This window comes from Calliphora vicina, chromosome 4, assembly GCF_958450345.1.
Source record: "Calliphora vicina chromosome 4, idCalVici1.1, whole genome shotgun sequence".
Lineage (NCBI taxonomy): Eukaryota > Metazoa > Arthropoda > Insecta > Diptera > Calliphoridae > Calliphora > Calliphora vicina.
Window position 1 is genome coordinate 78453591 of NC_088783.1, and position 16880 is coordinate 78470470.

Below are 16880 nucleotides of genomic sequence, written 5' to 3' on the forward strand. Positions count from 1 at the left end.
CTGCGCTGGCTTAAAGTCAGTGACTAAAATTCGCATTGATATACAGAGCTACCGTTACCTAAAGTCAAGTTCAGCACTCAGTAACTGCAGCCAGTTGTCGTTACTTGGGACAGTGGTTAGACAAAGCTTTATTATCTACTAAATACGAAAAAAATACACAGATACTCTATCATACATACACGCACACACACTCGCTCGTACCTACAAATCCACACAAAAAAGTCAGTCTCTAAATCAGTCGCTAAAGTTAAACAATCTATTACATTTTTTTTTTTGGAAAACGCTTCTTCTTTATGTAGAAATCAAAAATATTACAAGCAAGTGAACATTTTTACTCGGTTTAGATCGACCACATTGAGTACTACACTTTACATTTTTTGCAAAATTTTCAAATTTGTATACCACCATAGTGAGAAAACCATTAGTCTCAAGATCATAGAATCACTTTCTGAGTCGATTTAACAATGTCAATGTGAATACCTTTTAACAGGTATTGCAACCAGTGGCAGAGCATTGTCATTATGGAATATTACGGTTTCATGTCTGGCCGTCTTTCGCCAATTCTCACTTCAAAAGAATCACTTGCGATCGGTACTTGTTTCCTGTGATAGTCTGGCCAATTCATAATAGATAGGACCCTTTTGCTCCCACCAATTACAGAGTATTACCTTAGCGCCATGGATATTTGGCTTTCGTGTCGATTAGGGCTTCACATACGATCTCTTACGCTCCGATCTCCGATATGACGATTCGTTGTGATAGGCCAGTTGAAGGATTGTTTCAAAAATATTAAAACGAATTAAAAAATAAATTTTGTATTCTTAAAAATAACTTTTCGAAAACCATCTTACATATTATAAGTTGCTTAATGTAGGGCTAATAATTATTTTTTAAACAAAAGTTCATCGTAACAAGAGTGCAAAAATTTGCGCATTCATTGAATTGAACTTTATCTATTTATATAATTTTCACGTGTCAAAATGTTCTTAAATAAATAATTCTTTGGATATAACGCAGCTAGATAAAAATTAAAAAAATCAACAAAGAAGTCTGTGGCTTTTTCTTACAAAGTTCAATAAAGACATTTCAAACATCTAGATTGTAGACTGTGTGAATCAACAACATTAGGACTTTGAGTTTACCTGCAAAAAATAGTCATAACTCAAAATTTTAAAATTTTAAACTGAGTACTTAAGGGTGTTTATTAAAAAGGCGGAGAACTTTAAATTTAAATAAAATAAAGAAAATAATTGTATGGCATTAAAGTTTAAATATGGTTTGATGCTTTGAGCTCCTATTTTCGCACACCCTCCATTTGAAAATTTTATTCAGTGATGAAGCACACTTTTGGTTAAATATGCCAATAGTTAAACAGAATTAACACATTCAGAGCGCAGATAATCCTCAAGTTTGGTGCGACATATATATGGGCCAGTGGAATCATTGGTCCATATATCTTCACAAATAACAATAGTCACAACGTAGCAGTTTACTAACTTTTTCATGTCGCAATTGGAAGGCATTAGTATTGCAGACATGTGGTTTCAGCCGGATAGTACCACATGTCACACAGCGCACGATACAATTAATTAACTGTGATAAACATTTAGCAAACGAATTATTTCAAGAAATGGACCTGGCCACCTTGTTCATGTTATTTGACGCCATTAGATTATTTTTCTCTAGGTATATGTTAAGTTCCTGGTTTATGCATATAAACCAGAAACACTCGTTCTCCGTCTCTATAAAAAACATCCTTTAAATTGCTGCTATAATATACAATTTTAGTCACCCCATACAGAATTGTGTTGCTAAAACTGGAAAATTCAACCCATTAAGTGGCTGACTGATACATCATTTCCAGACCAAATTTCCAGTAGGACTGAAGCTTTTTTCTCAATATATCCATTGAGTGGCTGACTGATGCATCATTTCCAGACCAAAATATTAAGGAAATAAACCAGCAATTTCTAATTGTCTGATCCGATAAAATTTCACGTAGGCGTAGCAAATAAGTATTCACATCAGAAAGTACCGGATTAGGCCAATAATAATATTTCTTGTGTTATTTATCTCTAATAGCACTGTCCTACAGCATTTTTGGAACAGAATAGTGACCCTATAATTCTGAAAGGGCATTTTGAGTAGATCATTTTTGTAGCATTATACTAACTGAAAAAAATGTTGTAAGTTAATATTTGAGAGAATTCTTTTTGTTAGAGTTATATTATGGAATTTTATGGGGATCATTTTTGTGGAATATCTTAACCATCTATCTCCACTCTTTAAGGGTCAATTTGACTCGCTATTCTGTTCCAATCAAAAAGTCTCAATTTGTTGGACAGAGTAGTTATCGAGTTATACGCATTTTAAATTTCAAAATTTTTGGCATAACTTGTTCCAATTCTAGAAAAAGTTTCTTAATGAAAATATAATGGGTCTAAATTTTTAACGTATCAACAATTGTTGTCTTAAAATAGAAAACGAATAAAATTAACTAACAAGGTTTTTTTAATTCAAATTATTAATTCAGGCTTCAGTGTTTTAAAGCTTGGACTCAAAGAGCAGAAACAGTATACATATAGCGGAAATCTGTATTTTTTTATATAGTATATATTGATTGGTATTTTATGAAACTAAAAATTTAATTCTCTAGTACTATAGATACCAGAATGATAATTTCGAATTCGTTCCGTCTTCAATTATTTTCAATAATTATTAAAAAATTGGTCGTACGATAATTTAATATTTTTTGAACTAACTCATAATATCATCTAATACAAATGGTCAAATTTTCAATTTGTTTAATTTTAAGCAATTTGATCATTATCTTGTAGTTTTAACAACATCTGCCCACTGTAATGTCATCACAGATAACTATGGGTATCATTATTCGTCATTATTGCAACTTGTCCAAATCAACCATTAAAATTGTTCGACGAAATACAATCCATCAACTCTACATCCCCTACCAAAGCCATCAGTGCACACTGCGATATCATCTTCTTGATGTTATAACCCATTCGAGCCAATCAGGAATCAGTGCAGAAAATTTTAAACTAATTTTACCGTGTCCACACACACGATCGCCTGTTCTAACCGCCTAATTTTATATTTTTCCTAACCAGGATCACTCCCAAATAATAAGCGCTCTCCCACATCATTGTTCCTTGGATTGCTTATTTACGATTTTGTTATTTGAAATGTCTAGGACATTGCTAACTCTTTTTATATGATGTCTTGGACAATTTTGACTCCAAATATATAAGGGTTAACAATGTCTTAGATATTTCAAATTACAAAATAGGCTACAAAATGTATTTTTAAGAAATAATTTTAACAAATTTGTGACCAAAAACAAATTTTTTTTGAAATCCGCTAATTTCAAATCGGTCCCCACGCTAACCAATACTTTTATACCCACTATCCAAAAAAGATGGGGGTAGTATATTGATTTTGTCATTCCGTTTGTAACGTATCGAAATATTGGTCATAAAACCAAAAAGTATATATATTCTGGGTCCTTATAAAATTATAAGATGATCTAGCTATATCAGTCCGTATGTTTAAAACACGATAGGGCCCAAACGAAAGGAGCCAGCTGACTGAAATATTCTACGAATACTCTCTGTTGTTAAGATTTGTTTGGTATATATCGGTCTATGATTTCACCTAGCCCCCATGCAAATGTCCCGCCCGGAATACTGTTTGAGCAGCCATAAATATTAATTATATGGCAATCCTGATACAATTTTGCACAAATTAGTCCCTAGACCCCATGCAAGAACCCCCACATAAAATGACTTGAATTGTCATATAATAATTAATAGCGTACCATTAACAAATTTTATATGAACCTAAATCTTTCTACCAACTTTTTTGAGGATCTGTCCGTAATTGAACCTACATTTTATTTACATAACAATCTTACTTGTTAAAAAAATTTTAAAATGTAAAATTTTGGATTGAGATATGCATGAAATTTTATAATTTTTTTATATCTATTCAGAAATATTTGATATATTATAGACCCCTTTCACACTATGCAATTTAGTTGCGCCATTCTCTTGTGTTTGTAGATGCCAGAGGTAATGTCGGGTTAAGGAGAAGAAAATTCTGCATGTTGTTTTGTTGTTGAACATGAAATTCAATACAGTTGTTAATTAAAAATTGTTAAAATTTTCAGAATATCGATTCTAGATGACAAATTTAGAGAATCTAAAAACCACAAAAGTGCAAATTAAGGTCCAGCTTAATAAACATATATACATCTAGGAAGGCTACATGTGTATACTCCTTCTGCGCAAGTGACATCTCAATAAAGCCAACCAGCGACTAGAGAGAAATTTTCACAAACTGAAGTTAAGGTCAACAGCCGAAAATTAATTTAATGCCCAATACTAAGGCAGGACTGATCAATTTAAATTGACCCAGTATCTTCGACCGTTACAAACATCATCCCAAACGTATTATACCCCTAACCAATATTATTTAGTGTAGGGCATTAAAACCGATTGCTGTTTTTTTGTTTTTTGTTTATTTATGTATTTTCACAAGCTTCCGCAGTAGCTAGACAATATTTTTAAGTTGACAGCTGTTAGCGTCAGCGTTTTAGTCTAGCGTTTTTCGTTGCTGATCGTGTGTGCCAAAAGAAAGCAGAAAATGCGTTTGTTTAGTATTTACGACAATTTTTGATCTTTTTTCAATTCTTTTGTTTGTTTTTGATATTTGTTTACTTTTTCTGTTTTATTTTATTAAATTTTTTCATTTTTGTTATTGTCATACCTTCTGTGTATTATTTAGCAATGTTTTTTGTTGTTTATTTATTTGTACATACATATTTATTGTGGTTTATTTTATTGTTATAATTTTGTTTAGCATGTTTTTAAATTAATTTTTATTTTTTTTTTGTAAAATTGTGATTTACGTATTCGATTACTTTTTTTGCACTATTGTTGAATTTGTTGTTGCGTGTGTAACGCCTTAAAAAAATATTCTATTCTAACTACAACTATGTATATGTTTCGTCATATTAAACAAGATATTAATAGTTGTTAAACTGAACTGATCTTTCAGCTCTGGCTACATTGGGAATGAACATGGAATTTCTTTTTGCAACTACAATGGATTGTGGACATTGTAAAGGAAGAATATTTAGTTTGATTGATTTGACTTGACTTAACGCAGATTTGACTCAGAATTTTAAAATTTTTTTAAATTCTATACGATTATTGCCAACAATTACAGAGAATTCATTTACATAAATAACATTGTAACTGATCGTTACAAAATTTTGAGTATGAATAGTTAACTTCTAAAATATTGATTACACATGTATATGTCAAATTATAATAAACTTTGTTTACAAGTTTGGATGCAAAAAACTGCAATATTTAAACATTTTATTAATAAATAATTTTAACAACTACATACTACAGAAATACTGCAGACAATTCAAATGTGAAAAACTTTAAATGTAAAAACATTAAAAATTTAAGCATTTGGATTTGCTTCAAGGCCATTTTTTAAAGATTAAAAGTTGTCACTGTTAAACATTTTTGTTAAAGAATAAAAAAGATAAATAATTAAACAAATCCATGACATTTAAAAATGTTTGGTTTTTCTATAAATATTTAAACAAAATTGCTGACAGAGTGTTATGCAGATTTACAATAGCGTTACAATAGTTTATAATTATTCTAAAATAATATTTGACCTAAAATGTTAATTTATCGTTATTAAATCAAAGTGTAATACCCTTTTAAAGCCAACATAATTGCAAAATGTTTTTAATTAATAACAAAAAGCCCCTTACGAATGGGTTAACTGTCAAACGAACTGTCACACTGCTCTCACTTTTTGACATTTATGATCAGTTATACTGACAAATCATCATGAATAGATAGACGCTTGAACAACTCTAACTAATTATCTAAATTTACTTTGAAAATAAACTTGGCGATTTGTTGTGGCGCACATAATCGTCCATCTTAGCAAACCATCCGTCAAACTGTGGATAGATTACATACCTAATACTCTCTAAATGATGCAATAACACCAAGACGTCAAAGGAATGTACGTACTGAAGTGAATATCGCCGCTGTAAACAAAAGTGTCCAAGAAGATCCAAATTTTATCGATTCGTAGACGGTCGTAGGAATTGGGGCTCTGTCCGTCCACTACATGGAAAATTTTGAGCAAAGTTCTTGGCTTACATCCGTAAAGATCCAGTTGGTGTAGGAATTAAAGGCAATTACAAATACCTCGTATAACATAGGAGATATTCGTATTTGAAAATAATATTTTCAACACTTTTTTACCTTGCTTTAGTTTTTTGATAACAGCGGGTCCAACTATTTTCCGATTTTCTCCATTTTTCTTTTATTGAACTAACAACAAACGTATACGTCAAAGAAAAAAAGAATTGTTTAAAAATCCTGACTGGTTACTGGTTATATGCATTTGAATTTAAAAATTTTAAAAAAGGCTATTTTTCTTTTTAAATTATATAAAAAAATCCTACTCCTTTTTTTTAAAAAAGTAGTATTTCTACTCCTTTTTCTAAAAAAATAGTATTTCTACTCCTTTTTTTTAAAAAAGTAGTATTTCTACTCCTTTTTTTAAAAAAATAGTATTTCTACTCCTTTTTTTAAAAAAAGTAGTATTTCTACTCCTTTTTTAAAAAAGTAGTATTTCTACTCCTTTTTTAAAAAAGTAGTATTTCTACTCCTTTTTTAAAAAAAGCACTATTTCTACTCCTTTTTTATAAAAAGTAATATTTCTACTCCTTTTTTTTAAAAGTAGTACTTGTACTCCTTTTTTTAAAAAAAGTAGTATTTCTACTCCTTTTTTAAAAAGTACTATTTCTACTAATTTTTTAAAAATAGTACTATTTCTACTCCTTTTTAAAAAAGTAGTATTTATACTCCTTTTTCAAAAAAAGTAGTATTTCTACTAATTTTTTTAAAAAAAGTATTTCTACTCTTTTTTTAAAAAAGTAGTATTTCTAAGTGCTAATATTTTTTTTGGTTCTTATTAATAATATTGTTACGAAATTGTACTTGAATTCAAATGTAAAGATTTTAACGGCTGATTTAAAAGTAGTAGAATGCTTTCAAATAGCAGTGCCGTAATAGCAAACTGTAACATATCTGTGGGCATTATTAACATTGAATAAAAGCCTTCAGTTGACCATTGATCATAAGTTGAATATTCGAATTCGAATATTCAGTTAAAGAACATTGTAGAAAGTACACCACAGATGGCGTATGTATTAGAAAGTTCAAGACAGTTAAATATCAATCTAGAAAGCAGATGTCAGTGTTATAAATAGTGGCAGATGTTGCAGTCGTTAGTGAGTTTATCAGATACGCTATTTGAATAAACATCAACTGAGTGCCTTAAAGAGTGCTGTGTTTTTCAAGTGAATTCGTGTACATTATAAAGTGTGTCTGTATTTCTGCGAATTTATAAACGTGTATAAAAAACATTGAGTGACTGTTTAATTATGTTGTTGTACATTTTAAATAAATAAAGAGTTGTTACAATTTTCAAACTACTAAACGGCTTTTATTTGCAATCAAAATTATCCGGTTTATTTAAAGGAAATAAACCAACGTTTTGAAAAGGTTAAAACGTAACAATATTTTCATTTTGATAAATATCCTTTTTTTATAAAAAGTAGTATTTCTAGTTTTTTGAAAAAAGTAGTATTTCTACTCCATTTTTTTAAAAAAAGTAGTATTTCTACTCCTTTTACAAAAAAAAGTAGTATTTCTACTCCTTTTTTAAAAAAAGTAGTATTTCTACTCCTTTTTTAAAAAAAGTAGTATTTCTACTCCTTTTTTAAATAAAGTAGTATTTCTACTCCTTTTTTAAAACAAAGTAGTATTTCTACTGCTTTTTTTAATAAAGTATTATTTCTACTCCTATTTTTTAAAAAAAGTTTGAAAGTATTGTTGAATTTAAAAAATTATTTAAAAAATTAAAAATTCGGCGAAACTTTTTATAAAAACTTACGCAATTTTTTCGATATACATTTTATTTTATGAAAGCTTAATTCTTTGTATATCCATAATTGTTTACAATTTTGAAATCGGTCTAAAAATTAGTGAGTTAGAGGTGCTATAAAGTACTACGACCTACCCTAATACGATTTATTCAAAATATCTCAAAATTTTTAGAGTGTTTCAAAATCTTTGAAAATGGTTTTAGTATGTCCTCACATAGGTCTACAACCTCCATTAGGTCGCTTTTCAAGTTCTGACAAAAAGTGTAATTTTGTAGCAGAGTGTAATATTTTTTTATTTTCATTTTGATAAATATCAAAATAATGAATTAAAAATATATGTATGTATATTTAAATTTCTCAATAAATAAAATTAAGAACTTGTTGTGAGTTACATTTGATTCGTCTGCAACATATAAAGTCTTCTCTGACTTGTCATAATATAGAATTTTTATTGCTACTTATAGAAAATTTTAAAAAAAACATCCCCTCTTAGAAGCGCCCCTTCCTAAATTATGCGTTTTTGATTGTATTCAACTAAGTCTGTTTTTAACTAAGTCAAGTTTAACGTTGCGCGCTTCATTGATGTTGTACGAGTATCTATTGTTAGTATTTAATATTTTCATATATACCAGTACATTTACTTTTTACAGAAAAAAACGAACATTAGATAAATTTAATACTACCCAGTATGCAACATTTCGAGTCAGTTCTTTTTATCGAACTTATTTCGAATTAAAATCGAAAATATGAATTTATTATGATGCTCTATCCGATCTACATTTTTTATAATATCGTATTTTAATATTTTATAGAAATGGCGAATAATGTTCGAGTTTTTTTTTAATGTCAAATTTTATTTTTGCACATATTGACAAATTCATATACATACATATTATTCTTTTGTTAATTTGTGAGAAAATAAAATTTTATTTCTTATCCTACCAATAACATATTCATAAAAATATAGTTTAACACGAAAAATTGATCAAAGACGTCTTAAAAGAAAAGCGCAGTAAATTATTGATGTTGTTTTTGACAATTCGAATCTCATAATCAGCAAACATCAGAAATATGTGCAGAATTTATTGCATTTGAAAATGAAAACACATCTAACGCAACATTATTGGATAATAATACAGGTATTGAATATGCAATATTTCAAGAAGAAATTGCTCGATGGTATAAAGTATACGAAATTGTTCATATATTTAATCGAAATCGAATCAATTTAGAACATTTTTAATACCGAAAAAGGTATAGTATATCGATAAAAATTAGAATCAGAATAATAAATAATTTTCGACTCTTTATCGATCTGCACTCTACTCAGGAAAACACGCACATTATCGACATTATATCGAAGTCGATATCGATAAAATTTTACGAAAAAATGATTCATTTTCGACATAACTTCGAATCATTTTGCATACTGGGTAGTAATTATTTAAAAAAAAAATAATAACAAAATAAAGATATCAAATTATTGATTTGCATAGTACTCAATTTAACCCTTGAGTTGTTAATGTGTTTTGTATATTTTTATTGAATGATTTGCAATCGACTATCCTACCAGAGAGTAATATTACTACTGAAAGATATAACATAATTCAAAGAAAAATGAGATGTAGTAATGAGAGTAAGGAATAACCAAGGAATCGATTTATATACCGATGGTTCAAAAATATACAAACGAATGGGAAGGCTTCTACGAGTTAAGCCGAAATATAGATAAACATACCAATTATAAATATTCCCGGGGAAATGAGTTCCCTAGGAATTCATTCATATTCACAGTTAAGTTCACCTGTAAAGCCTTAACTTTTCAATTACTACACCATTTCCAATTGTATTTCAGAAATGTCCATTTGTATTTCAGAATTTTTAATTTACATTTAATAATATGTATAATATGAAAACTATGAGTTAACTCATAACCAGACTTCGTGATAATGGAGGTAGAAATGTAATATTTGGTGTACTAGTAAAGTCCATCTCACTGAATAAAAATACAATATTTATGAATTTGTATTCAGTTATTATGGGTTTTAGCTATTTCTAGCCATTTTTATTTCTAAATCTAGCCATTTCTGAGCTGAAGTGTTGGCAACCTTGATCTCTACTAAGAAGAAAAATCTCACCTCAATTCACCACTAATCCCTGATGTACTTTTAAATGAGAGCTAGGACCAAAAATGAACTCACTTGGCTATATGTGGTGAAATATTGGGTATATGACTTAAAAACTCAAATTTTTTTAAATTTTTACCTTTTATTTTGAAACATTTGTACAATATAAATTTATTCAAAGTATTGGTCATTGTTAGCTATGACCTTTTTCGATATTTCTGGCAACATATTGATTCCCAGCCAAGAGATCTGCTCATCTTTTGAACGTATCAAGAATATTTAGTACACTCTGTTCTGAAGTGAAGCGTATCCCAGAGAGAGCATTCTGAATCGATCGACAAAAATAGTAGTCGGACGGAACAAGGTTTGGACTATAAGGCGGGTGAGGTAAAACTTCCCAACCACTTCTTTCTAAATTGTTTTTAAAAGACAGAGCGATGTCTTGATGGAACATTGCGGCTATATGTCTGGGCGTTTTTTGACCAATGCTCTCTTCAAACGAATCATTTGCATTCGGTATAGATTCCCTGTGATAGTCTTGCCAGATTTCAGCATCTCATAATAGATAGGACCCTTTTGGTCCCACCAAATATAGATAATTAACTTGGAGTGCCATGGAAATTTTGCTTTGGTGTCGATTCGGCTGGTTGGCCGTGTTTCGATCTCTTACGCTTCCGGTTATCGTAATGGATCAATTTTTCATCGAAAGTAATGATTCGGTGCAAAAATGATTTTCTTTCAAGCATCATTTCGGACATGCAAAATCGTCTTTCAAGGTCTCTCGGCTTCAATTTCCCAGCATTTGGATGAATCCTGCTGTTTTGAAATTGCTGATTGAGTAGCTCCCAATGTAGTGCAAGCTCTTGTTGAGTTTTACAACAATCTTCATAGAGTAATGCCTCCAATTCTTGGTCTTCAAACTGTTTTTGCTGGCCTGGGCTATCTTTGTCTTCCGTGTCAAAATTACCACTTCTGAACCGAAGAACCCATCTATCGCACATTGAAACCGATGGAACACATTCACCATAAGCTTTGGTGAGCAATCGGTGTGCTTCGGCGGCAATATTTTCAAATTAAAGAAGTAAAGCTAAACTTCCCGCATATGACGCTTTGTTAGCACAAAATTCGACTTTTTCTAAACCAAAAAGAATGTTGTTTACACTATAATTGGTAATTCTGTGAGAATAAATGTCACATATGTATCCTTCAAAATGACATATAAATTTAAAAAAAAAATAGTTCTAAAGAATTTTTTAATTCAGATAAATTTAAGAAGTGGGACAAAACATATTTTATTAATAAATAAGGTAATTTCTATTAAAAAGCGATTGAAATTACTAAAATCAATTTAAATAATATACAAATTTTTGGATGTCTATATGAGAGGTAGGCGTAATATAGCCACGCCCATATTCAGTTTTTCACACAACATGGTATTTTATTTACCACAATCAAATTAAACAAATTAGTTTTAAGATCCGTATCAACAAATTGCCACATTCACAAATGGGTTAATTTGAATCAAAAAAATAAATAAATTTTCCTACAAATATAAAGTATAATACCTAGTATGATATTAAATATCAAAAGTATTAATTAAAACTCGTAAACTAAACCATGTTACACAAGATTTTCATTATTAGAATTTTTTATTTTATATATTTGCACATCATATAAATATGTATGAATAAATGTAGCATATCAAATATTTAAATTGTAACATTTTGTTAGCTTAGTCATCTGTTTTATTAAACAAACATGAAAAAATCTATAATAGAAACGAAAACAAATAGAAAATATTAAAAATCCCCAAAATAATCGTATTCACAACATGAAATCTATTTTAGAGTAGAGACAATAAAATTATATTTAATAATGAAAATTTAAAACAACAAAATAGCTTTAAAATAGTTGTTTTTATTATATAAAATTCAATAAAGTCCGCAGTATTTTCATGATAACCCTTTAAATTTATGATCGATTATCAAAGATTTTTCATGCAATATATCATGTTAGCCTTGAGATTATGTTTACTTTTCTTTTTCTCTTTTTCATAAATTTCAGTATCAATTCTGAACAAAATTTGGAAAAGTAAAGAAGAAAAATCTCATTTATCCGCGATCAAAGATCTTACGATCTTTTCAATTATTGCTAGGAGTTGTTATATTAAAATTTGTATGAAAATTGTATTTGTTAATTGTTTTTTAAGAATATTTAAAACAATCATAAATGTTTATTATGTGTTAAACATAAAATAATCATTCTACAAATCGCTGCCATCTCAATGGCTTCAAAAAAATCTCTCTGATTTATGGTATAGAATTTTCAAAATTCAATTTTATTAAATTCAAATTAGAACGTACATTTGATACCGTATAAAAAACTAATAAACATTATTATTATTATCAAAATAAACAAATTAATAAATAAATTAATATTTATAAACTTTTGTGTGCTAATGAACGGCAGCCGATTAAAATCAAAATAAAAGTCCGTCCATCATACTACTGGTTTTAGAGCGTGAAAAAATGTTTAATGTGGCTACAAAAAAACTGATAAATTTAAGTAAAACATTAAACTTTATTTCATTATTGAACTTTATTCAATAATTTAAACAAACATTTGTAAACGGAATTGTAATTTTTAATTTAAATTTTAAATAAGACTTAAAACTTTAACCTCATAAATTTTGAAAATTAATTTTTCTTTTAAATTATAATCGTAAACAAAAGAATTATTAAGCAGCATGAATTTAATTTATTTATAAATAATTATGTAAACAAATATCTACATAAATCATACATACTTAGTAAGAAACTATTAAAAACAAACATTGAAACTGAAATAAAGAAAAACAATAATAAAAGTGAAAATATCAATTCATGTATAATAATAAATAAAAACAATAGAAAATTAACCATAATGTCTTTTAATCACTATTTACCTTTAATAAACACACTTGAACTTTTCAGCTGAAACTTATTATTTGCAGCCAGAGTTTCTCAAATAAAATAAAAGTGGGCATCATAGAGAAGAAAATGTCGAACTTCCAAATACCATGTAGACTAATTATACAGGGCAACAAAATCGTAAAAAATTCAATCTATTTATATATTGCGTTTTAATCGGTTCAGTAGTTTCGGAGCAAAAAATATATTGTTACGTTTTAACCTTTTCAAAACGTTGGTTTATTTCCTTTAAATTAACCGGATACTTTTGATTGCAAATAAAAGCCGTTTATTAGTTTGAAAATTGTAACAACTCTTTATTTATTTAAAAAATTTACAACAACAGAATTAAATATTCACTCAATGTTTTTTATACACGTTTATAAATTCTCAGAAATACAGACACTTTATAATGTTCACGAATTCACTTGAAAAATACAGCACACTTTAAGGCACTCAGTTGATGTTTATTCGAATAGCGTCTCTGATAAACTCACTCACGACTGCAACATCTGCCACTATTTATAACACTGCATTACCATCTAGAAAGCTATATTTCTACAATGTTCTTTAACTGAATATTCGAATTAGAATATACGGTCGCAGCAAACAGCGTTGCCATACTTACGATCAATGGTCAACTGAAAGCTTTTATTCAATGTTAATAATGCCCACAGATATGTTACAGTTTGCTATTACTGCACTGTTATTTGAAAGCATTAGGCTACTTTTAAATCAGCCGTTAAAATCGTTATATTTCAATTCAAGTACAATTTCGTAACAATATTTTTTACGTGAAAATAGCAAATTTTTGTGTTTTAAAAACTCATGAAAAATCGAAAACGCCAGAACTTGCCTTTTAATTGTGAAAAAATCGAAAATAATCCATCGATTTTTATGATCGATATCTCATTTTGTTCCTATTACATGTGGCTTTGCGATAAAGTTACAAATCAAAACAATTTCTGCCGTTTTCGATTTTTCTGAAATAAAAATCTTAAAATAATATGTTTTAACCACGAAATAAATAGAAACTACATTAATTCAAAGTTAATAATTATTTATGTAATGTATTTTATTATAAATATTCTATTATGTTGAAAATTATTGAATTAATATCACACGTACTTATTTTTAAGTTGCAGCTTTTCCCTGAGTGTTTGTGTCAATTAAAAAAGGGATTGTTTAAAAATAATGACTGAATCCAAAGTTATATGCATTTGAATTTTAAAAAGGCGAAAAATGTATTTTTTCTTTTTAAGTTATCTAAATAATTTCTAAAAAGATGTATAAGGAATTTATACTTTTTGAAGAACTAACTTTACATCAAATATTTTAAATTAAAACAAAAAATGACACAGTAGAGACCAGATCCATCCAAAAACCGCTTATTTTTATGCAAAATTCAACTTTTGGGAAAAAATTCTCAAATCGCACAGTCGCGCAGCCATCTAAAATAACCAAATATGTTCATAATTATTTTGTAAAGGGCTCCGATTACCCCCCCCCCTATGGTATGGATAAAAAAATCCCATTTTTGGGATTTTTCAACACTTCTTTTGGGCATTGCGTTTTGCATTTTCAATAGAAAAATCTACATAACTCTAAAATTTAATTAAAAAATATTAATAAATAAAAATTTAATTTCAATTTGAAAAATTTTTATCTTTTCAAAAACTCAATAATAAGCATTTTTGTCATATTTTTCCAAAAAGTATTCCATGAATTTTTTAATTGTCAAGAGTTATACATATATGGGGGATTTCATGTCAAGTGAACAAACTTTTGAAATCGATGTCTTCCGATCCGGATGTAATTTGCACCAAGGTAATAGTAATTCAGACACAATTTTTCAACAAGATCGCTGGAGAACTCTCAGAATTAGAGGGGGTCAAAATTTGACATTTTGACCAAGCAGGTATTTTTTCTCATCCGTTTAACTTATTACCTATTGTTCTTAGAAAAATGTGTCCCAAATATTTTAGCTAGCTATTTCTTCAATCTTTCGAAAAAAAAAAATAAAAAAATTTTAATATTTTTTTCCGAAAAAAATACGTTTTTGGCTCTTTTTTTCAAAATGGGCCCTTTTTTCTCAAAAGAAATCTTAGATATTTTCCTTGAATACCTATTTGGTCCCTTAGTGGGATGCGAGTTGGATATCTATCAAAATAAATGTTTTGTACCTCAAAACATACAATTTTTGATTTTTTTTTGTTTTTTAATAACCGGTTATAACCGTTTTTTTGTAAAGTCGGTTTCGGTTTTTTTTAAAAGCTCACATTTCGAATATCGAAGAAACCGGGTTTTATTGCTCGAATAGCCAGTTTTTTCTAAAAGTGTGTTTTATTCCTAAGAGATTATTTTAGCCTTCATAAGGGATTCAAATTTACTGACGTTAACGATCTTCGGGTCAAATTGACATTTGAAATTAAATTAAATATCAAAAATATCAACAACTCACTTTTAAAAAAAAATCTAATTTTAATTTAAAAAAATTGGACCCGAAGCCCTTGTGAAGGTTAAAAAAAGTAATCAAAATTAGAATTTTATTTTTTGTTATTAGAATACATGTTTATTCTTCATCATAATTATATGATCTCTTTTTGCCATGTTTTACCATGAACTGTTTTTGTTTTAATAACTATGATTTTAATAAATAAAACTTTTTTCCTCTTATTTCTATGCGTTTTTTGCCAAAAAAAATTTGTTAACCGGTTAATTAAAAAACCGAAACCGTTTTATATTTTTTTTTTTTTTTTTATTTTTTTTTTTTTTTTTATTTTTTTTTTTTTTATTTATTCATTCAGTAACAGAATCCTAGCCAATAGGCCATAATCGGTTCCAATTATACTACTCACAACATATTAACATATTAACATTTCGCTCCGAGATTTTTATTTATTTTTTTTTATAAAAAATAACTTTTTTAGGGTAATTATGAACCCCTGATTGCAAATATCTGGTCAAAAAAATTTTCCGATTTTTCGTTTTTCCAGAAAAGCCAGTTCAAAATTTCGAACAATTAAGTTTAAACATATGTGATGTCCCGAATTTGCATGTAAATCATGGTTTTTATATTTTATGAAACTGTTACATATAATAATTCCTCATGTTTATTATTTTAATTTTATTTTGTTTACTATTTTTAAAAATTAATTTAAAAAATGTATATTTTTAGGCACATTTTTTAATTTAATGTAATTGTAGAAATTTGCTTCTAGCAACGAGTAGAAGGGGGAAGGTCACGTCGGGATATAGTTTTTTATTAGCTAAAAGATGATCCCCAATCGATATACAACATGTCTTCTACCTTATACTTTTTACGAGGCAAAGTAATTAGGGAAACCTTAACATCTCGCAGAGAATTTACGTAACCTAGAAATGCATAAAAAAAATATGTTTGTCTACCTAACAACATTTCTATGAATGAAATACCGGACAAGACGTTTAGAAGTTACAGATTCATTTCCCTCATTTTTGTATACCATTGTGCGTCTTTCCATCTGTATATTGAAATCAACTTTCCGTTGCCCCCAAATAAGTCATTAATATACAATATAGACATCTAATTATAGATATTTTAAAGACCTATCCAACAATGCCAAAGTAATTCGGTCAAAATCGGCGGAAAATAATTAACCCGAGATTTTTGTTTGTTTTCAATATTTAAAAAAAAATTGTACCAAAACATATTTTCAATAATAGTTTTAAAGCATACTTTAAATTTTCGTCACAGACAAATATAGCTATCTTTCTTGTTCTCTATCGAAGTGTAATTAAATCTTTAAAACATTT